Source organism: Pteropus alecto, unplaced genomic scaffold (assembly GCF_000325575.1).
Source record: "Pteropus alecto unplaced genomic scaffold, ASM32557v1 scaffold153, whole genome shotgun sequence".
In the NCBI taxonomy this organism is placed as follows: Eukaryota; Metazoa; Chordata; class Mammalia; order Chiroptera; family Pteropodidae; genus Pteropus; species Pteropus alecto.
Window position 1 is genome coordinate 712,947 of NW_006434516.1, and position 25,236 is coordinate 738,182.

General features: G+C 36.0%; 1 long non-coding RNA gene across 2 annotated transcripts in view; it reads left to right on the plus strand.

The window, feature by feature from the left end:
* Positions 1-13,800, plus strand: part of LOC112477877 — a 65,024-nt gene extending 51,224 nt beyond the window's left edge. Inside the window, exons 2-5 of one of the 2 annotated variants that reach the window (XR_003045611.1) lie at positions 6,348-6,586; positions 9,862-9,958; positions 12,811-13,049; positions 13,196-13,800. This is a non-coding gene — a long non-coding RNA (uncharacterized LOC112477877). The remainder of the gene's footprint in view (positions 1-6,347; positions 6,587-9,861; positions 9,959-12,810; positions 13,050-13,195) is intronic. The other variant, XR_003045610.1, reaches the window with a different exon arrangement.
* The last annotated feature ends 11,436 nt before the right edge of the window (positions 13,801-25,236 follow it).

Below are 25,236 nucleotides of genomic sequence, written 5' to 3' on the forward strand. Positions count from 1 at the left end.
AGAAGTGGCTTGGGTGGGCTCACAAGTTGAATGGGGTAGGGTCTCAGGGATCCACCAGGGCAGGGTTAACTGTGTTAGCCAGGTTAATGGAGACTCAGATATGGCACCTGACAGAATCTGCATACCAGGAGTGGGGAGGGCTTAACAAAGAAACAATAATTTCTGCCAGTGCTTCTGTCTGGGATAAAGCTGCCCCTGCAGCCCTCACTCTGAAACCAAATAATTCAGTTCTGCCCCATATATCCCTGGCATCTTGGAAGCTGTTGCCCCAATGCTGGAGCTCAGAGTGAGTGAGTTATCAATGGGCAAGATATTTCTTTATAAGAAATATCTGGCCCACCAGCAGCCATTTGTCTCATTTAGCCTATCTCTGTTGGTTCTCACAACCAGAAATTGTGGTGACTTCTCTTCCTGGCACTGGAACCCTGGACTGAGGAACCTGGTGTGGAGCTGGGACTCCTTGCTCTCCCAAGTGGGGGTGCTCCACAGCTGAAATATCCCTCTCGATTCTACATTGCCTCACATGTGTGTGGTGCGGGGCCAGTCCATTCCCTGTCTCCACCTCTCCTACCAGTCTCGATGTCGCTTCTTCTGTATAGTCCAAGTTTTATGACTTCTGTTCAGTTAGACTTAGGTAATTCCCACTAATGGTTGTTCTGTAGCTTAGTTGTAGTTTTGATATGATTGTTAAAAAAGACCAGCACAATATTTACCTACTCTGCAATCTTGACCAAAAGTCCAGAAAGCTCCAGTTCGCATATGCACAATAAAATCTTCCTAAATACTATTTTACTGATACGGTGAGTTCAATTTTGCTATTTCTGAATTTTTGACATTTTTTTAATGAATATTTTCACACATGCACTAATTTAGCACCTATCACCTGTCTTCATCAACTATCAATATCTTGCCATTCTTCTTTAATTCATTACCATGTTTCCCCACATTTTCTTTTCGAGGGCAAGGAGAATTTTAGCCCATTTCCCATTTAGAAAAAAAAGTGCAGCTCACTGCCAGCATTAATTTAATTTTACATAAACGTGCTCTTTGAGGCTGAAGCAAATCTGACTGGTTTTCAATGTGGAAATAAAATATAAAAACCATTATTGGAGTTATTTCTAAACAGAATTTGTCTCTAATCCTGATGTAACAGAAATGTATACATAACTCAAATTCATCAAATGAATCTTTGGCTAACAACTGTTCTAGAACAATGTTAACATCACACATATGAATGCTACATTTTCTAGGATTTGACATTTTTAGCAATTGAGAATTACTATATTTTGTAAATGGAAATACCACTACTAAAAACAGAATGCTATAAATAGAATAATGTCATTTGTTTTCAAAGACAATTGATATTTCAGAGTGATGTGAAAATAATAATAAAAGGAAGGTATTTCATGGCAAACTTAGGGGATAAGTTTAGGACTGTAATTCATGAGTTATCTCAGGGTAAATATTGCAGCCACAAGTGACATCAGTGAGTATTCTCAGGGCAAATGGGAAATGGGTTAAGCAAATCCAAGAAGTCACATCACTTCACCTGTATACATTACAGTTTGTATCTGTAGTTGATATAAATGTAAAAGCACATAAACGTAGTATTATTATCCAATGAACAAAATTAATTTTCATTAATAATTGCTTGATATCATCTAATACTCAACCATGCTCATTTTCTCCTGATTATCTCAAAATTTTTTTTTGGAATTGTTTTTCATTTAATAATTAAGATCTCCAATGTGTTCATAAATTGCATTTAGTTAATATAGCTATTAAAGCTTCTTTTACCTTAACAATTTCCCCTTCCTTCCCTTTTTTATCATGCCAACTACTTGTTAAACACATTTGATTTTTCATTCTGGAGGATTTCTCACATTCTGGGGTGGTCTGATTACTTTTGTTTGATTTTGTTTAACATATTTCTCTGTCCAAATTTTCTCTATAAACTGTCAAGTCATTAGATTCAAATTAATGTGTTTTCTTTTGGCAAAATCTTTTTCTCAATTGTTAGTACAGTGTACTTCCTTTTGAATCACTTCAGGAAACAATTTTTGGTGTCTTCTTTCTACAGATGTTACAATTGCTAACTGGGTTCAGGTGTTGCCAATCTGAGCCATACTTTGTAAAAATCCCCATTAACCTTTCACTCATAGTTTTGAAGCTATTGGTGATCATTGTACAGGCTGATTATTTCACTAGGTATCATAAAATGATGATTTCTATAATTCTATTCATCCTGCTACATTCATTAGCTAACATTCTTCTAGAATAAGAATTTTTTCTTCATCAATTATTTTGTTTCCCTGAAAGGCAAGATAAATGCTTGATGCAGACTCCATTTTTACCCAGTTTCAGAATAATGAGTTGTGGCATTATAATACAAAGCTGGAGCCCAGGATCATGTGACTCTAAGTCTTTTTAATTTCCACTTATCCACAAACACATGGAATGCCCTTCCACTGGCTAACTCCAGCCACCCCTGCCCCTTGAAATGTGGTTTCTTCTCCAAAAATTTTATTCTATAGTAATAAATTTTTTTATTCTAGGAATATTATTGTGTTAGGATTGTTAATCAAGATACCATAGTTAAATAAAAATCTATCCATTTGGAATATAGTGAGAATTTCTTTAAATGAGTGTTTGTTGAATAAATAAGTAAAAGAAGCAGTGACAATAACAATGAAGTAATTCCACAAATGTACCTCAAAAACCAGTGCATTATATTTCAGTACTTCTTTTCCTGGGCTTTACTGTTCTTAGAGATGCTGGCTTAGATAATAGTGATAATTTTGCATCTGTGGACACCATGAGCCAATTCTTGTGGGTACCATGGCTCCAGTCTTGGCCCTAGTTTTAAAGTCTGGTATGACTACCACTATATTATACATAAAAATACTGAAGCTCAGAGAGCCAAACATGGCCGATTGAGTGGGATGGCTCTCAGGGCTGACTGCCCATCTGTTCTTGTGCACCACATTTTCCCTCCAGGGTGACTCTGATGTGCACTGCTCTGCAGGGCTGGGCTCACCACAGAGCAGCTGAATGGCATAGCACAGAGTGTGCAGCTGAAGGAGTTGTGGTTGACCTTTTCATATAAGAAAGCTCTGTTGTCATGTGCAGGTGGATCACCTGGCTGGCCCATGTGGAGCTTGTTCTCTTTACTGGGTCAATGTGGGTCTGTGTCCATGGGGTGAGGGTAGGGGAGAGCTTATCCTTATTCACAGAGGCACAAAGTTTCCCTTACATCCACCCAGAGAGGGGACATTTTTCTGATTTATAAAGGTGTGTATGTGGGAGTCTCTGTCTTTTTCAACAATTACTTCAGAACTAAGAATTGCTTGAATACTTAGTGTCTCTACCTATAAAGGATAGGGTGAAACTCTCTGGGCAGGTCAAGTTACCTCTCTCCTTTGCTTTAACCCCTCCAGTGACCCATCACACTGGGAATCAGATCCAAATGACTGACCAGAGCCTACATGCCTTTGGTCTCACCTCCTGATGCCCTTTCTCTTGTCTCTCTTTCTCCTGGTCCCAGGAGCAAGGGTGCCTTCAGTGTACCCTGTGGAGGTACAAACCACAGGGATACATTTATCACAATATAAATAACTAAATTTAAGAGAAGTGAATTCTACGTTCAAGAAATAAAATGCCTGCTGATTGCATTTTCTTCCTCATTAATACCAAACTAACATTTCCCATTTCACTCAGCTCTTCTGAATTCCAAACTGGGTATCCATTTTAAGAGACACAATTAATCACCTGACAGAAGGAAAGCAGAAGGTGTGGGTGGGAAATAAGCAAACCTAGTTGGTAGGAGACCTCTGCAAAGGAATCTGCAAGTAAACATACAATTATAGCTACTTGAGAGGCTTACACCATGGGAGGTGATTTCCATTTACCCATAGGTCTCAGTTCTGCTGCGTGGAAACAGTAAGAAAACAAGCAGATGGAACTATTTGATCATACACATTTTAAGCACTCTTGGCTGCCCCATTTCCTCAATCTGTGTTGGTCACACAATTTGAAAGTCTGAATTTAGAGAAAGCACAGTTTATGAATTTTAGTTTTCAAATTATGAAACTTTAACCTGCAGTTGAAAGAGAAACAAATGCCTGAAAGATGAGCACATCTGGACACAGCCCAGAGACATCCTTCTATCTTATCATTTAATACCTTATTATCACACATCAGCAAGAATGTGAGCACCTGGAATCTTTCCGCCAACCCCAGAACATTAAAAGTTATTTGCGTCTCTCTTTTGCTTCTCTCTCTTCGTATTTTCTTTTGTCTCTACCTATGAACAGTAGATAGATGGGCATGCATTCAATTGCTTATTTAGGGAGACAAAAAGGCTACTTCGAATCCCAAGTTCAACATGTATTAACACAACCGTGTATTTTAGAAAGATTTTTAAAAAAAATTATTTAGATTTCTTTTCTTTCTCCTTTTGCAGTGTCAAATGGGATGTATATATTTTTTTACATTTCTTTTCCGTTAATCCAAATATTACTTGGTCATTCAATAATATTTTATAAGGCATCTATTATGTGCAAGTCATTTTTCTAGCACTGAGATATAAAGACAATTAAGTAAAAGAAGCAGTGGCAATAACAACGAAGTAATAGTTGACATTCACAAGAGAAGCCATATTGAAGCTTTTAAGATTGATTCTGTAACATACTATTCATAATAATCAATAAATTAATACTGAAAAATAAATCTTATTTAGGTCCTTCATAATGCTTAATTAAGATATTAATTCAACAAATATTTATTGAGTATGTACTAAGTGTCAGGAACTCTCAAAAATCTTATATTTATGCCAGATGGTGATAAAGACAGTGATGAATAATGTTAATTAAAGGGCTAGAGAGAGAGAGAGACAGAGTGCCCAAGGAAGGCCTCTTTGATATGGTGACATTTAAACAGAGAAGGAGTGAGCCTTCCAGATATCAGTTATCTGTGAGTGCAAAGAGCCTGAGACAAGAAAGAGTTAGGGATGTTCAAGGGATAGTCAGGAAGTCAGGTTGGCTACAGGAGAGAAAGAAGTAAGTGATGAAGAAGGAAGTTAAGCTCTCTTATGCATGGTTGCAAATGTCCTAATAAAGATTTGGATTTTACTGAGTGTCTAAGGAGCCTGGAAACAGATGACTATAAAATAAATGTTATTTATTATAACGTTATAATAAAATAATACTGTCTCTATTTCTAAACTTTATGGATACCCTGAATAAGGAAAGACATGGCCAGCTTGCAGTGGATTTTGAGTAGAAGAGAGCAGTAATCTGCCTTTTGAAGGGGTTCAGAGTATGCCACCCCAAAATATGCCACACTGGCATAGGATTATGTCGACTTAAAGACAATTGAGAAAAAGAAAACAAAAGAAAAATGATCTGCCCACCCTCTGTCTACCAGGAAGGGCAGGACATTCCTAATCACCCTAGAGTTGTTTATCAGCCCAGAGATGGCACCAGATGAATCTACCTAGCAAATGTTGCTCAAATTGTTATTATCTTCCATTAGTTTCCCCTATTAATTTATCTGGCACAATATACTGACCCTATAAGCTCAAAGTTTCTTTTATTTGTCTTATTACTTTAGAAAGTTATTATGATTTTGCTATAATGCTTTATAAGTGCAAGTTCTAACCACCCCTTTGAGTTACTTATCACTGAGTATGTCCACGTGTTTATGCAATGCATGCATTAATAAGTTTTTGTTTCTTTTTCTCTTAGTAATCTGTCTTTTGTCAGTCTAATTTTTCAGGGCCCTAGCTGGAGATCTTAGGAGGGTAGAAAAAGAGAGTTAAATTTTTCCTCTTTGACAGTTTTATTTTACCAAATCATTTTGCCTGTTATGTTGAGAATAACCTGGAAGGTGGCAAGGGTAAACCAGGAAAAACAGGCTATAAAAATATTTTTGGTGAAAGATGTTAGTAGATTGAATTAGTTTGGAGATGGTAAAAAAGGCGAATTCTAGATATATGTCAAAGGCAGAGCCAAAAATATTTCATGTTAGATTGTGATATGGTATGAGAAATAAAAAAGAACAAGGACAACGCTAGGTTTTTGTCTTAAGGAGCTGGTAGCAAGGAGTGGAATTTTTATCAAGATGGGAGGATTAAGGGTTGAACATGTTTGGGGTAGGAGCTGGGGAGAAATGAAGGTTTTGGCTTGATGTATTTTAGAATACAAATGGATATGAGGAGTTAGGAAACAAGTGGATATGAGGAGTGGACAGAAGGATATGTGAGTCTGAAATTTGAGATGGCAGTGGGGGGAAAAGTCTGGGCTGGTGATGAAGATTTGAGAGTTCTCAGGTATGGGTATTATTTGCAGATGTGAGATCCCCTGGGAATACGCATAGAGCAAATAGAAGAGTGACAACTGAGATCTACACCACTCCAAAATTTAGATATCGAGAAGATGAAGAGGAGGCCTGGAAATGTATCTGAGAAGGGATGACTAGTAAGATACAAAAATTGCCAAGAGAGAGTAGGCTCTTGAATGCCAAGTGAAGAGAATGTTTCAAGGATCCATTGTTCAACTTTGACATGCTACTGAGAGTTTGACTCAAGGTGAAGACCTCACTTTCTTTTCTCGTTTTATGCCAGTCCTAAAAGCTGAATTTTGTGTCTGCTTATCTTAAGAGCTAGTGGTAGTTTTTTTCAAAAACAATACTTTCATCTCTTCTTAAAATATATTACACATAATAATTAGAGAAAAAACAGATGAATATGTTTTGAGATGGACTGCTGGGTTGTGGATTAGGCTGTTTCACTTGTTATGTTGATCTCATCACATTTTTCTTTCACTTTTATATCTCAAGAAAGAGATGATTTTCTAAATATCATTGACCGTTAGGACTGATAAGACATAATTGAAATTGTAAAAGTTAAAATCATAAGTGTCAAGAGCTGAAAACAGAAGTGCATGGGTTTATGATGGAAGAACATAGAAATTGAGCACAAAAAAAATATAGTAAATTTTGCTTTCTATGTGGCTTATTTATTTATAACTTGCTTTGTTCTAAACTGTAATCTTCTAATAGGTAAAATCTATGTCTAAAATATCCATTATTTGCAGAAACTTAGACTAAGTGCATGGGGGTGTAACAAAGAATTTAAAAAATTAGAAACATAAATCTTCCAATTGACTCACTTTGGTCAATGTGTAGATGTTTCATACTTCTCAAATTTTGTTTTTACCCATGGTCATTTTTACCTATGGTCATATGGTCATTTAGACTCTTAAGCCCTCATGCTCAATCCAGGCAATGAGCAAATTTGTTTGATGAACACAATGTTGGTTAATATTTAAACACTTGGAGATTTTACATATACATCCACATTTCTGTTTTTTTTTGAAAAACTGGTGGAGTAATAGCCTGAAGCTGAGTCACAATCACCCCATGTTGGCATGGCATGAATTCAGTCTTCAACTTGTCAAAATCCAAGCTCAACCTAATTTTTGATTTAAATTAACTGCATAAGCCTTATAGGCAATTCAGTTTTCAATCATTTGCCCACAAGATTTATTATATAAATTATTGCAACTTGAATACAATACAACTCATGTAGCTGAGTCATTAACATTTTTAAGATGAGAAAATAGTCTTCTTCTATGTACTTCATTATTTTTAATGCTAATTTAAATGGTGTAAAATTTCACATAAGTTAATGTTGATATGTCGAAATAAAATGCATATGGTTCTGATCGAGTGAATACATATACATATATGTATATATGTATACATATATATATATATACACATATATTTACATATGGTAATATTTTCCAATGTCAAAGTATTGTAAAGAATTTATAAGTTGATTCACTTTAGCAGTACATATTTCTCATGTTGGATCAACCATTTCAATCTTTGAAATGGCTTTTATAAGTTGGTTTATTTGTTTCTTCAATTATTCTGTATTGATGGATTTTATGTGCCAGATACTGCTAGGAGACTGCGATTAGAAAGGATTAAACTTGTTTCTCTGCTATCATGATTCAGTGGAAAGATAAATACAAAAGCAGAAAATCAAGGTCCAGTGGGATAAATTCTAGGAAAGTGTCAGCACAAGGTGCTATGGGATCAAAGTAGAGGAACCACTGACATTATTAAATGAGGATCTCCAGTGTCGGTAACTCCCAAGCTTCTTTGCTCTTAACTGTTTAATATCATGTACCTTAACTTAACATTGCTGCTCCTTTATGTTGATGTGTGATGGGTCTTAATCAGACCTCATTTGAGGATTCTCTCTCTCCTTCTCTATTGCTAGAGAGAGAGGGACAAGGGAAAAAATAGGGGAGAAGGAAAGGGATAGAAGGAGAAATATTAAAAAAAAAAATTAACCTGATTCCCAGTGATCAGTTTAACAGTAGGGGCTATTTAGCAAATAACTTTGTTGTCTTTAGTTTTGCCATATAACATAGATTGTTGTTTATATTCTCTAACCTCAGTTTGCATGTCTATTAATGAAGTATTAGTTTATATTAGTCTTTTTCAATTAGGGCTCCTCATATGAACTACAGAACATAGAAAGTAATTTTTGTGTCTAATTCCTCAGTTTTTCCAATGATGGTATATAAGGAAATAATTTCATTAATTCCATACACTGGATGCTTTAAGTCATTTAGGCTTAATTCTCTCAAGAATACTGATGGATTCTATTGTTGCTTCTAATTTGTTTATTGCTGCTGTATCTCCCTCCACCTTGCAAATCAGAAGTTTACATTATGAATAAAGAATCTAAGTTACCATGTATCAGAATATATTGCACTGCTCTGTGTGATATAAGCATTAGCTAGTTATAGTGTTTGGCCTTTGTGGACAATTGTTGCTGAGGCCAAGTTTGTCATTGTCATAGCTTGTGTAGTTTCTGTTTCCTTGAATATTGAAATCTTAGGGTTTCAAGAAAAGTAAGGAAGAAGAACTCTAGTGATCTAATATGATTTTAGGGCTAACTTTCTGATAGAGTAGCCTATAGTCCCATTTAGTTTACCAACAAGAATTATGAATTTAACCCAATATGACCTGCCATTGATACCACAGGAAGTCATAGTTTTAAGAGAGCAAATTAAAATAACAATAATAAAGAAAATGACAGCTACACATCACTGAGTAGTTGTTTTATACATCACCACATTAAACCTTTACAAGAACGTCAGAAATAGCTTTTTTGTTCTTCACTTAACAGGTTGGGAAACTGAGAGGAGTTATTTCACTTACCCAAGATCCAGGTCTAGTAAGTGGCAGAAGCCATATGCAAATCATTGTCTCTATAACTTTGATAACCTTACACTATGCAGCTCTTCATCATGGCCTACAGAAGTTAAGTTATTGCTTCTCAGAGGGGAAAATGACAAGAACCAAACAAAGACTCCAGATCTGTTAGAACCTTGTGAAGACTGAACAATGGCAATAAATAGGCTGAGTGTTGAGGGTCCAAGGAATTCAGGAGATATACTCCAGGCATCTTCAGCACACATCCGAAGTTTAAGGAAAGACCTTCGATTCCACCCACCAGCAGCTGGTGCCATCAAGTCTCAGCCCCAGGTTGCCTTTGTCAGAACTGAAGCAGTGGCCAGGGGAGAGAAGTCAGAAAGGAGAATCTGTAGATCCAGACCCCTGTCTGCATGTTAGTTGGGAAGGGGCTGGTACTGGTGCTGATTGTGGATCCACCTGTTAAAGTATGAAACTGTGCTCAAAGTTTTTGTTACGAAAATTTTCTTTGAAATATTGTAGCAGAACTTAGTGCTCTGCATGCATCCCCTGAAATACATTTTAATGTTTCTATATAATTCTCTACCAATGTGGGGAAGTTCTTGTCTTTTTTTTTTTTTTTTTCAGGTACTTTCTTCAGGCCAGTGGAATGATTCTTGCAGAGAGCCAAAGTGCCTGAGAGTTTATATCATTCCAGGGAAGACCTTTCCAGTGACATACAGGGGTAAGGTCATGGAGACGCAGCTCCCTTACCTGGACAAGACAGGTCTAAACATAAATTACACTATAATTTCCCCTGTAGGATTGGCTGTTGCTGCTTCTGTAGGATGACGTTAGTCTGAATTCGCACCTTTATTTAGCTCTTCTTTGCTGCCTGTCTGTCTGTCTCACTAGTTTTTCCTTAACAAGTAATTTGATCATGATCCTTATCTTAGGATTTGCTTTTGAGAAAACTCACCTAAGACATACAATATTCATATTTATATGTTACATGTTATATATTCGATCATGTCCATGGAGTGTAATGTTCATGGGAAAAAATGCACAATGTTTGGAGCCAGATAAATCTTGTTTAAAGACAAACTGAATCACTTCTACTGATGCTCTTGGACAAGGTAACTCTCCCACTCACCCAACATCTTACTTGTTTCATAATGTATGCAATGTCAATAAAGATACTTAAATTGGAAGAGCCTGAATTCAATGGGATAAAGTATTTAAATCACCTAGTACTCAGTGTTTCTACATATTATAACCCCAAACAAAATGAGTTTTGAGACATCAAATCCCAGAACAGTCACGAAGAAACTGCATTTAAGATATAATTTTCCTTTTATTGTGTTTTTGCATAGATCTCTCTCATATGACAAAAGAAAAAAAATCCTACATCACTGGCCTTCATAGAGACAGTCAATGCCTGCTTGGAATACTATATTGTTGCTGCCAATTTGTTCTCACCCTCGGAGGCATTGTGATCTGTGGACAGAGAAATAAATATTTCTGTTTATTTCTTCATTTAGTACATGTCATCCTGCATTGATCTTGGCTATTTCTCACAAAGGGATGTATGTAGAAGAAGTTTTCACAGCACACATAAATATTAAAGGCATATTTAGTTCTCCACAGTCAGTAAGGCTGAGAAGACAAACAGGCCCATCACTGAAGGATGTGTTTGAGGATATGTTAAGGGCTGACCATCAAAATGACCTGCATGTAAGTCTTACAAAGTGTGCCTTTCAAAAAATTCAATGACCTGTCATCTTCCTTTAGGGTTTGATAGTATAGGTTGGACTGAGTCCTATATCATTTCTGTCCTGCAAACGCCAAAATGATTCTTTCTGTACTCAATGTTAAATATTCTATTCACAGAAGCATGCAGGCTTGATTTTTCCTATTTTATATGAATTGAAACTTCTTTCTTGGATGTAGTATGGGCTTTGGGTTGGTATCTGCCCCCAAAGGAGACTGAGAAAGCCTTGATCATTGATTCCACAAGACCCATCTCTGGTTTGCGATTTAGAACTGTTTATTACCTCTGGCCATTCCAAACACACCAAACTGCTTTTTCTCTCTCTGCTTTGGTTAATACTATTTTTTTTCTGCCTGGAATTTCCATCCTTTCCATTAACCTTACACCTTTCTCTATTTATCTGAAGATCAGCTACTCATCCTCCAAGATTCAGCTGTAGCAACATCTCCTCTAATTAGCCTTTCCTGCCTCCTCCCCTTAGTCTTGTCTCCATCTCCTGTTGCTCTTCTGGCCCTGTATGGACTTCCACTGTAGCTGTAACAGGTTAGTGCTAGGGGACTGTGACTTCTCATGAGCAAGGATCAAGGCATTCATGTTGGGTCCTTCATTGTCGGTACATAATATGCATTCAATGCATGTTGGCTAGTAAAGGAACAGCCAGCACAATGTCAAACCAGATACTTAGAAAATAAAAATATGATCCTACTTTCCAGAATTAAAAGTTCCCACAAATTTCCAATCCCATGAGGAGGAGGATTTCAGTCTGTTCACCAATGTTTCCAATCCCTCAGAACAGTGTCTGACATGATAAATATGTTATGAATGAAAGAAACTGATGGTTGGCTTGCCACCACCCCCACTCACCCATGGCTCATGCCCTCCATGTTGACTGTCCACTGACTTCAGACTGCCCTTAACCACTTGGTAATAGTATAGCAGTCTCAATGATGTGTCCTGTCTTACATTATAACATGAGAAATTTATTGCTTTGGATTGCCAAATCTGACATCTTCCTTTAAAAGGCAAAGATCTCTAGCAAAATGTGATGGAGGTATTTTAAATCTTGGCCTAACTAAACAAAAATGAATTAAACCTTTGTTTAAATTTGTTTTTCAAAGGTTCTGGTTTGTTAGAACCTTAAATTGTACCTGGAGGCCAGGAGAAGATGGTTGTTTTCGAGCTCAAATACTTGCCGTAAGAAGTGCTATGTAGATTTCTCATCCATCTAGCCATCAGCAGCCACTTAAAATATATGATGAGCTGCAGGCTGTTTTATCCCATTTAAGTGGAAAAAATCTTACTGATTGGAAGTCATTTATACTCTCCTTGGATTGCTAGGTACTTCATCATGAGGGTATGTCTCCTTTTTCCTTATGTAATCTGGAAGATTTAATAGAGACATTAATAAACGACTTTAATAAATGACTTCAACACCAGGCTGTGTCATTGGAGTAATGCCTGAAAGACCCATGGCGGGCATCTCTGTAGGGATTTTTAATGGCAGATTGGAATAATATTTTGATGTCCTGGTACAGTTTTGGTTCAAATAAAATATAGATAAAGAATTACAAAAAGTTTCGTTCCAAGACTAGAGACTCTAACAAGATTAAAGTTAGCTATGGTCAAGAGCAATAAGAGAAAAAGATTACATTTATCCTGTGAGTTTCATCTTTCAGTGTACTATTTGTTAGTATTACTCTGTTTACTGTTATAGAGGTATTTGTTTAGACTTATATTTTGGGAAAAATCAGTTTAGTGTTCAGATTCTTAGAGAGGAATAAGCTTCTCAGTTCAAATTAGATAATTAAGAGATCTTTGTTCCACAGTGGCAACTTTCTGGAAGAAGAAGAAAACAATTTAGGAGATGCCGTAATTTGGCATGTGTATCTGGAGACGGGATGGAGAAGGCACCAATGGGAAGATGGGGCTGAAAGTAGGACTTTACTGACCTTGAAGAAGAGAAAAGGACAGATGTTAACTAAGCACCTCCTTGCAAATGCCTGCATATAAATTAATTCTTCACCAGTCCTCTTCTGGGCTTTCTTTCTGGCTGAATACCAGAAGGGTAAGTAATTGTTGGGGGGCATGATAAGAATGAAAATTAAGACTTAGGAAGTTGATAGAGTGGCTCAGATTGTCTAAATGTCTGGTAAACTAAGAAGTCTTATATATGCATTCTCAGGTGTCTTTCCTTCCTGACTTTCTCTCCAGCTGCCTTTGCCTGCAACTGAGGTGTGAGTTGCATCCATTAGGATTTCTAACTGAGAGGTCCTTGGAAAGGAGGAGGTCCTGGAAACAATGGCTTAAAGTGAAGTGCTCCTGGAGGCTTTGCAAATTTATCAATTCATTCTCTTGGAAAGTGTTACTGTATTAATATTTATGTTCCTGGGGAAAGATTATGAAAATGGAATAGTGGAAGAGTCATTTTTACTGCCTCAATCCATTTGCATCAACGCTCTAAAGGAATATATATGTATTTTTATTTTTTAACATTGCTTCTTCATGAGCAAAAGAGAAGAAGTTATGTTCCCTGAAATGAGGTCTTAATTTTTCAAAGCAGAATCAATAGGCTGCCACATTTCAGGAAAGAAAGAAGATGCTGCAATTGGTCTGGAACCTGCTAATTGACAGCACAGTGGATTCTCCTTTGTCTTTCATCCTGTTCTGTTGAGAAAAGGCAGTTAGGAAGAGGAAGCCCAGCATCCGCTCTCACTACTTAAACCCTCCCTCATCCATCTACATCCCTGTTCAAACCACAAATACTCGACTTCCCAGCCCCTTGACAGGAGCTTTCATATATTGCCTAACATGAACTGTTGAAAAGTGATGCTTGTTATCCACATCTAACTGTATTAAACAGGAATTTTTTACTTACAGAGCTTGTCAATAGTGATGCTAGTACTTGATACTAGGTTTTCTCACTCAAAAGCATGTATATTTAGCAAGTAAATTTTCTTGTCTATTCATTAATTAGTAATTGATAATTGAGTAATCCAGTATTGCAAGCAAAAAACATGGCTACCAAAGTAACACCTTTGAATGCATTTGGGTCTTTCCACAATAACAGGTTCGAGTGGAACCTTTTCAGATAAACCAATTAGGTACCCATGCAGGTTAACACACAGCACAGAGAGAGGGAAAGTACTGAGTCTTATGCGACAGAACAAAGGGCTGGAAATCCTTAATGTCTCCAAGTGAGCTCTGTTGATGAGCAGTGCAGATAACCGTGTGATGGTCCCAAGCCAGTGGCTATGACATGTCAGAAGGTCAGAGTTTTTAGCTCTTGGTGCATCCATCCATGATGTTCTTGGATTAGGCTTGAGCCTTGTCTGTCTAAGGTGTTCAGTTTATATGGACCTTATAAGATGGGATCCTTATGCTTATCTATCCCTGCAGATGGAGGCTTATCCAGGACAGTCATGATTGACTTTCTGTGGTTTTGTGTTTCAGTTATACCCTAAGGGAGTTCCCATTATGTGCTAGTTGACATTACTGTCATAGCTTTCATAGAATCCATTTTGTAAAGTCCCAAAAGTTCTCATTTCTTTATGCTCTATACAATATTATTCCTATAACACATTATATATGTATATGTACATATATATACACATACATATATGTACATATATATATACATACATATATACATACATACATCAGGAAGCAATTATGGAGACTGAGAAATTCCACCATCTCCCATCTGCAGGCTGGAGAACCAGGGAAGCAAATGGTATAATTCAGTCTATGTCTGATAGTCTGAAAATTAGAGGGCTGATGATGTGAGTCTCAATCCAAGTCCAAACACCCAAGAACCAGAAGCACCAGGGCAGGAGAAGATTAATGTCCAAGTTGAAACAAAGACCAAATTTACCCTTCCTCTTCCTTTTTGTTCTTTTCAGATCCTTAGTGGATTGAATGACACCCAATCACTTTGGCTAGGGCAATCTCTCATCAATTTACTGATTCAAATGCTAATCACTTCCCAAAACATCCTCACAGACATGCCCAGAAATTGTCTTACCAGCTGTCTGAGTCCTTTACCCCCGATAAGTTTACACATACAATTAACCATCATTGGCACAGTTGTAAAAATTTATTATTCTTATGGATAAATAATCTTTGGTAGGATATGTGTTTTGAGATGGATGAGCAAAGAGGGATGAGGTTGTGAACATGGGAAAGATAGTTAAAAAGTGTTTTTTTTTTTTTTTGGAGAAAACACTGCCTATCAGTTCCCAGGACTGCTTCCTACATTTGGTGGACTCCATGTGAGCCTGGAGACCACGTGCCAGATTCGATTTACAAACTAGAAGATGCTATTTGTTCTCCTAGGAGAGACAGGAATTTCAAAGTCGTACTCGTGAGTACAACATCATCCTATAGTCTCACATCCCTCTTTATGGTTTAGGAGATAGCTTTATGTGTTAGGAGAATGGCCTTGGTGTGAAATTCCCAAACTCTTCTTGCAGTGGGATTACACTGGGCAAACCAGGGGAGCTGGCTGCCTTGCAGAGCAACACTCACTGCTCAGGGATAAGTACTGGCTCTGTTACTAAAAATGTGACCTCAGGCAGGTTCCTTGGCTTTCTCATCTATAAAATGGGGATAATAATAACTATTATGTCATATACAAACACATAGAGTTTATATGGGTTTGTATATAAACTACTTTTGAGTTTGTCTGGCCCATAATGAGAGTTCACTCTCTCAATTATTTCTTTCCTGGGCAGGGAGAAATGGCCCACAAACATGATAATGCTTTCCTCATGAGCAGAGTTGAGATTAATTTGTATACCTTAGGGCCATAGTTTTCAGCTAGGAACATATATGCCCCTCAGAGATATTTGGCAATATCTGAAAACATTTTCAATTGTTAAAGTAAAAGAGAGCGGTATTATCAACACCTATTAGGTAAACAGTAGACATGCTACTAAATATTGTACACCGTTTAGCATTTTACAGAGCCCAGAACAAAGTGTTAACCAGTCTAAATGCCAATAGTGCTGAGGTTGGAATCCTGCCTTATGGAATGCTTGTAGCTCAGCCCTAGGTATGTTACGGTGTGCAGTGACTAATGGTGCTTTTCTTTATTTCACCCACCTCAGTCTGTACCATTCTGTCACTTTTCTTTCTTCACCAGTGTTCATTTATATTCAACAAACTCTACTTGATGTCCCATCTTTCTCTAGTCCTTCCTTCAGGAATATACCAGCTATTGTGCTTTTGTAGGGATGTTGAAATAATAACCTACCTCATTAAGACATTTTGTAGTGGTCTTACTTTAGAGATCTCTTTAGAGTTGACTGAAGAAAATAGATGATAGAGAGCCATTCTTGAAATCTACAGTCATTTAAGGTCATTGTTTGTATTTCTAAAATTCTGAGTAGACCAGGTCATGTTCTCTGTCTGCAATAGGTTCCTGGTGGTGGGGGAGAGGGTGAGTAGAAACTCTGGAAAAAACAGAGCCCTTGGTAAATAGTTGGGAGGGATGTTCATTTACCTTTCTTCTTTCCTTGATGAAGATCCCAGCAACTGGAAGTAGTTGGTGTCATGGAAGAAGGAAATAATGGACATAAAGAGGGTCATTTAGAAACTGTCTTTGAGCTCTACCTGGGGCAGCTTCCACAGCTTCAAGTAAATTTACCATTTGGAGATAAAGAATTTATCAGAATTATTAGAACAACAGTTTTGCTCCCTATAAATATTCCCCAAGGTGTGAAGATTTTTGGCTCAACCTATTTTATGTTGACAAATGAAAAGAGAAATTATAAACATTATAGTGTTATTCAAAATCTCAGAAGATGTTCTAATAATTAGATATATGTTTAGAGAAAGCTTCATTGAAATGAAATATGCCATTATTAATTGCTGAACTCAAATGATGCCTTGCATTTGTTTGAAATCAAGTATAATATTAATCCTTATTTTGATGTTTGACTAACCATTTTTCCATTTTCTGAAAGCTCTTTAACTGTTTCTCCTCTCATAGATGACTTATGGTTTTAGAATGAGAAATGTAAGCAGGAAGAAATGTTTCCTAAAAGTAACCAGTATTTTATTTTCAGGATTATAAAGTGTTACTGAATATGAATGCAATGTGTCTGTAACCTTCATGGCACCCGTATTATATTTAAAAATGTACATTTTGTAAAGCCTCAGATATGAACCATGAGTCAGGGCAATTTTTCAAAGCCATTGTGCAGAGTTCTTATGACTCAATAAATACCTAAATATCAGTTTAATAATTGAATTCTGACAAATTTGAAATCTTGGCCACATATCACCAAAACTATTTATTTAGCACTTCTCAGGGAAAAAAAAAAAAAGCAGAGGATGCTTCTGTGCAAGATGTTTTCAAGTTCAAAAACTAAAAATAACAAACTCAGAAAACAAATGGAGAGAAAGTACTAAAAAGTTCAATTTTGAGTCTTTTGCTAAGTATTTTGCATTCATCTTATTGAGGAGCAGGAAGTAAGGGTGTCTTGTATTGTATAGGTAGTCAGACCTATGTTGAAATTTTGGTTTCTCCTCTTAATCTTTCTATGACCTTATACTTTATTTAACCTCTGAGTTAAATACTTTTTCATATATAGGGATGTCATAAAGATGAAACTAGATAGTGTATACAGACATCCTTGCACAGGTTACCGAAACATAGTAGGTGGTGCTTAAGAAATTGTCCCCAAAACTCCTCTGGTAAAAGTAATAGATAATTTATGTGATATTTACAAACATGTATTTTGTAATTAAATTCTCTCATTATCTCTTTTTTTAGGTATCTTGGTAATTGGGAGAGTTTGAAAAAAACTGGATGCATGGCACATTTCTAGTCACATCTACCTCAGATGAACATAGATACTATATTTTTAGGATTGAGAATGTCTACAAACATTAACCATGTGATAGACAAATTTTAGGCATATTATGAGCAGGTAGAACTTTGTTAGACTTCCCAAAATATTGAAGGAATGGCTCTGGTAGGGAAATAATTTGCTTACATGCATGGCCGTTAGTCTTCTCTCTTTTTGGCTTAGGTTCAAAGAAGAAGAAGGAAAATCATAGAGACATTTTCAACTTCTTTGTTTGTATTCTTCTTCAAATAAAATTGAAAGGCAAATGTCTTCAAGTCCTCTGTCATTAACTCAGCTCTATGGTTCTGGGCAAGTCATTTACTCTTTCTAAGCCTTTGTCTATAAAATGGTACTAATCAGAGTACCTGTCTCTAAGTGCAGCCATTAGCCTCTAAATTAGTCTCCCAGAATTCTTTTGCATTTACTCTGGCTCTTCTGGTCCAGCTTTCCGAGGAAGAGAGAAGGGTACAAATGCAGATGAGTCTATCAGCCTCTAACAGCTACCGTTCTAACATCCTAGTCCAGCTTCCCCAGGGAGGAGATGAGGGTTTGAATGAAGGCAGGTGAGTTTGTGTACCTCCAACAGCTGCTGCTATAATATGTTCAAGAATGCTGCCAGCTGTAGTGACAGCTTTGAGGACTGATAAAACATTAAAGTTTGATATTGACAGGAGCTGAGGCATTTGTAATTAAGCACTCTTGATTGCATCTGTCTATATATGTACAATATGCATATATATATTTATAAAGAATAATCAGGTTAAATGTTTCTGGTGATAGTTTAACCCTTCTATGATGTTTCTTATGGCCATACTCACTGAAATTGTTTCTGGAACAAAACTTTCTTATAACACTTTCTTGAGGAATTTTTAAAATACATATATTTTAACTTTTGCTTTACATTTAAAAAAAAGACACATGATGGAGATATTCACTGTGACTTACAATGAAATGAAAACCATGAACTATAGTTGCTTTTATCCCAGGATAACGCTTGCTGTTTGCTGGGAATGACTATCAGCCATAAAAAGAAATGAATAGGAGCTGCTTATTTAGTGGTTTTATTTGTTGTAGCAAATTTGAAAAGATGAGCACCCCAGTTTGATTCATACAGAAGGAAAAGGGGATTCCACAGAGATTAGACTTATGCCTTGTATATGAGGAAAGTGCAGGCTACTAAATCTAAATAAACCACGCAGCCAGTAGAATAGTACTTACACTTTCAGCCACGTGATAGTGACATGCATTTAGAAGGCCTCCAGCCCTCTAAATTTTTATCTCTAAGGAACCCCTCTTCCAACTTGGATTTTTAGGTTATAAATTACTTTTTTAAATAATTGGGGTGACATTGATTAATAATATTATGTAGGTTTCAAGCGTACAATTCAATTGTATGTCCTCTGTATATTGTACTGTGTGTTCACTGCCCAAAGTTAAATTTCCTTCTGTCACCATATATTTGACCTCTCCTCACCCTTATCTACTTCCCGCCTCTCCACCTTCCCTCTGGTAACCACGAAACTGTTGTTTGTATCTATGAGTTTGTTTTGTTTTTTTTCATTGCTTTCAGTTTTATATCCACATATGGATGAAATCATATGATTCTCAACTTTCTGTTTGACTTATTTCACTTAGTATGATTATTTCAAGATCTAACTTTTTTGCAAACAGTATTTCATCTTTCCTTATGGCTGACTAATATTACAAGTGTTAGAGAAGTTGTGGGAAAAAAAGGAACCCTCAGACACTGCTGGTGGGAATGTAAATTGGTACAGCCACTATGGAAAACAGTATTAAAGTTCCTCAAAAAATTAAGAATAGAATTACCATATGACCCAGCAATACCTCTTCTGGGTATTTACCTCCCTCCTCAAATTTGAAAACATGTATCTTCAAATTACTTTAAAATTACTCTAAAAGCTTAGTTTCATCATAAAGTTCCCTATAGGCTAAAATTAGTATGGAGCATATGTATTAATTTATTCAACAAGACTTCTTAAATAACTACTATGCTCTAAGTAAATGATTGTGACTGGAAGAGGAATGAGAGAGAGTCTTTGCTGTAAGGGGTGAGGGACTGGAGGCAGAGTAACCTTACCTACAAACAAAGAAATGCAATGAAATATCAGGAGCATTCCACAAATGATAGATTGTGGGGCAAAGATGAGATGGTTGTCATTTCCACTTCTGAGTAAAGGTTATCTACATCAGAAAAGGTTTCAGAGAAGAGGCAAGGCTCAAGTAAAATGACATATTAGGAGATGCTTGCTAGAGAAAAGTTGGGAAAAGTATGTCAAAAAAACAAAAAAACAAAAAAACCCACCACCATTTGATCAAAGGCATGGGGGGTGTAAAACCCATGAGGCAAATATTGGAATCCCATTTGACTTCACCTGGAGACCTTGATCATGCCCACCAGCTAAAGAGGTATAGAAACTGTGTGAAACACCATTAAATTTAGAATGCACTGAAAACAGATAGGGAGTGGCTTTTCTTGCTTTGCATACTCAATATCTTATTTACCCCTTTCTAAAATGTCATTGATTGGAAATTGCTCCATCAATATTAAGATAACATTCTGGAATTGGGGTAGGGTGGGGAGTTACAACATTTAATTGATTGTAAGTAAGTTATAAGCTGCATACAGATTTGGCAAAAAATATTCGATGTGATGAAGACCCAGTATTTACAACCAAAAATATTCAATGTGATGAAAACCCAGTATTTACAACCAAAAATACTTTATCCAGCAAAGCTCTCATTTAAAGTTGGAGGACAGATAAAGAGCTTCCCAGACAAAAATAAGCTAAAGGAATTTATTACCACCAAGCCAGTATTACAGAAAATGTTGGAGGGACTTCTTTAAGAAGAAAAAACATGTATCAAAAAACAGGAATAAAGAATGGTAACAACTACTTTCCTGTCAATAAGAACCTCAAATGGAAAAGAATTAAGTGCTCCAACTAAAAGATAGAGTGAATGAATGGATAAAAAACAAGACTGCTACTTATGTTGCCTACAAGAGACTCACTTCAGATTAAAAGGCATACACAGTCTAAAAGGAAGAGGATAGAAAAAGATATTGCTTTGATGGACCTAGAAAGTATTTAAATCAGACAGAGAAAGATAAACACTATATGATTTCACTTATATGCAGAATCTAGGAATAAAAAGAACAAACTAATCAAAAACAGACTCACAAATATAGTGGACAATTTGATGACAGAAAGAGAGGAGGGATTTGGAGGGACTGGGGGCAGAAGTACAAATTAGTAGCTGATGGATAGTCATGAACATGGCATGGGGAATGCAGTTAGCATTAATATATTGGCTAGGATGAGGGTCATGGGAGGGAGGGAGCAATTGGGGGGGATCATTTTATGAACTATATAAATGCCTAACCAATGTACTCTATATTTGAAACTAATTAAAATAAATAAATTACAAAAAATATCATGGAGTAGCTTAGCTAAATTCTCAATGGGGAGATAATTAGGTTGTAAAGGTGTAGCTGTTATGATGGGTTTGGTGCTCTTACAAGAAAAGATAGGAGAGAAATAATCTCTATTAAGGCCACAGCAAAAAGATACCTATCTACAAACAAGGAAGAGGGCTCTCACCAGGATCCAAATAGGCTGGCAATTTGATCATGGATTTCTTAGTCACTAGAACTGTGAGAAATAAACATTTATTGTTTACATCCTCCAATCCATAGCATTTGTTACAGCATCCTGACCAGACTGAGATAGGATTGAGACAATCTCAGAAAAAACTTTGGGTATAGTCAGAGAGAGCTACATGGGTCATCTGGAATCAAATATATCAAAACCTAGATGTATTTTTGAAGATTTATTGCTAACAGTACTACAATCCTGGGAAATGCAAAACAAACAAACAAATGAACAAAAACCAAACAAACAAACCAAAAACAATCTCCTTCCTTCAATTAAAAATAAAGCAACCCATTGCCTATTTGATTTTCAGGACAAATTTATTGTGGTAAGAATAATGCTGGGGAAGCTGTGAAGTTCCCAAGGAAGACATACCTCCTCACATCTTCTTTGGATACGGCAAAGAGAATGGTAGAAAGTGGACAGAGTTATTCTTTCACAAAACAGAATTAAAGCCTAATCAAAGAGCTTCCCTCACCCCCTGAAACAAATGGATTTCATAACCAGACCAGTGAATTCTGTGTGTCCTTCATTTTTTTTATGTTTAGACCAGGAATTTTCATTGTCATTTTCCTGAACTTAGCCCATCATTACTTATCAAGTGGACATGTGTCCATGCTGGGCAGGTGGCTCTTATTAGAGCATGAAAAGCCATGTGATTCTTGCGTTGTCTCCTGGGAGGATAGGCAAGTATGCTCCATGGCAGCCAGACGGGTGGACTATGAGAGATATAACGCTTGATGGTCACCAGTCATATTTTCTTTTTCTCCTGGTCATTTATGAAGACATTTCCCAGCCCCTTTCAACAAATATACACTTTAAAAAAGTTAGATGGAATTTTAGGTTTGAATCCTAGCCCCGGGAATGTGGATGCAAGTGGCTGTTCATTGGCTCTAAACTTTCACAGGAGTCTCCCTTTCACAGGAACCTCTACAATTTTGCTCATTCCCATCTTCAAGTGGATTTTGATATCCAAGGCCACTTTAAGGACTACATACCGAAAATATGAAGCCTCTATCATGAGACAGAGAGTCCCCTCCCTGGCTTAGGACTATGACATGAGTGAGCACTGAGCTTTGTTATCTTAGGCTTCTGAGATTTGGGGTTTATTTGTTATAGCAATTAGCCTGCTCTGATCATTAGCCAGCTTCTATATAACTTCTGTCTATAACCTCATCATTGAGCAATGTACCTGGAACGCTGTCGGTGCTCAGTATACACTTGTTGACTTAACGAATAAAGTTATCTACTGAATTTAAGATAAGAATGTATGATTATCTGCTATATGACAAGAGTTGAGCAAAGTACTGCAGGAAAATAATGACTAAAATACTGTTTCATCCCTCAAACAGTTAAAACATATATATTTTTAAAAGTTACATTTTACTTTACTCTATCCAATCACTTTGTTTCTTATTTGTTTGGAAACATCTTCATTAAAAACAGATGTAACCAAGTAAAATTCAAGATCAATAAGAATCAAGATCAGAGAAAAAAGAAGTTTGAATGGACACTCAAGATCAAGACAAAGACATGAGACTAATAACAAGTAACACCCTGCTTGATTCTTGAAGTTTAGTATCTTAGCCTCTTGGAAGCTAAAGTAAAAAATAGGCATGGCTAGACACCTAATTTTTATTGTAAGAGAAGACAACTCAGTAGAAACAAAACTACATGCTGTGAAGTTTAAGTAGCCATTATTTTTCAGTACCAAAATCTCCCTTTGAATTTGAAATGGAGACTGTTACACTTTCCATTAACAACTGGAGTCATTTATTGGAATTGGAAAGTCCATTAGCATTCAATTTTTTTGGACTGAAGTTTTATTTAAAATATAACAGACATAATTATTTAAAATGCTAGTGAAATACTATGTATTTTGGTGCAGTTGAATTCGATTCAAAATTTTAAGCTAGTTATTTCATACTATATACATTAAGGGAAGGAAAAGTGACTTCTGATAGATATTTTCTAAGTACCTAATGCATTGTAAGCACTCAATAATTATGTGTTGGATGAACATTGTACCTAACATCATGTTAAATTTCAATTGAATTAGAATTACTTTTTATAGATTGAACTTTGTTTAAGTTCTTTTCAATAGGCCTTACATAATACACCACATTGATTTTAATAAAATATGCATTGATTAAGGCAAAATGTCAGTGTTCTGTCCTGAACACAATCTTCCACAGTCATTAAAAACATTATAATTTTATTAAATCAATTCTATTCATTTTAATTAAGGATAGCTTTTTATTTGACCTTTTTACTTTGGAAGACATTTGATCAAGATTTAGTAAAAAATTAATCACTTCAATCAAATGCATTCTTCGGATCCTTAAAAGAAAGAAACTGCAATTATGTCTTCTTGATAGTCTCACTCAAAGACATAAATAAAATACATTAATCACATCACTTTCAATTTCAGTTTGAGGGTTAGAAGGACACATGTTTTAAAAATTACTTTTTTTTGGAGTCAAATGATGCTTATCTTTTGTTATAGAGGTGGGTTTTGAAGGCAAATAACAAAGTAGGAGAGGCTGGTCTTTGGAACCCCTCCTCTTTTAGCAATTTTCTCCTGTTTATGCACTTCTTTTCTCTTTTCATCACCATTCTTTTTTTTCCACATTAAAGAATATACATAAACAAGTGTCCCTCAAGATGTTAATGATAGATTAAGATTCATATAACTCATCATCCAAGATTTTTGGTTTTTTAAAATGCCTTGGTTTTGCAAGCATGACCTCACTTCTAACTCAATTGGACATAACTGCTTGACCTATAGCCACAGTACAACTGAGACTCTGGTTAAAGACTCTAGCAAAAGACTATTAGAAACAAAGAAATAGAGTAAATTTTCGAGACACAAAAACCAATGTACAAAAATTCATTGTATTTCTCTTTATTAACAATGACATCAAAAAAATAATTCCATTTGCAATTGCAAAAATGGAGAAAATATCTAGGAATAACCTTAACAAAGGAAGTGAAGAACCTACACACTGAAAACTACATGACATTATTGAAAGAAATTAAAGAAGAAACAAAAAAAATGAAAAAATATTCTGCGTTCGTGGATTGGAAAAATCAACATATTTAAAATATTCATATTACCTAAAACAACATACATATTTAATGTAATCCCCATTAAAATTGCAATAGCATTTTTCAATAAATACAACAAAAGTCGTCAGATTTGCATGGAACCACTAAAGAACCCAGATAGCCAACAGAATCCTGAGCAAAAAGAACAAAGCTGGAGGTATCATACTACCTGACTTCAAATTATACTACAAAGCAACAATAATCAAAACAGAATGATATTGGCAGAAAAATAGACACATAGACCAATGGAATAGAATCGAGAGCCCAGAAATAAACCCATGTATATATGGAAAATAATTTTTCACAAAGAAGCCAAAAACATACAATGAAAAAAAAAAAAAAAAAGCCTCCTCAATGTATGGTGTTGAGAAAACTGAAAAGCTATATGCAAAAGAATGAAACTAGACAGCTGTTTGAAACCATACACAAAAATTAACTCAAAATGGATTAAAGATTTAGCTATAAAATCTGAAACAATAAAATACATTTAGGAAAAAATAGGTACTAAACTTATGGACCTTGGTCTCAGAGAAGTTTTTGTGAACTTGACCCCAAAGGCAAGGGAAGTAAAGGCAAAAATAAATGAATGGGACTACATCAAACTGAAAAGCTTCTGCACAGC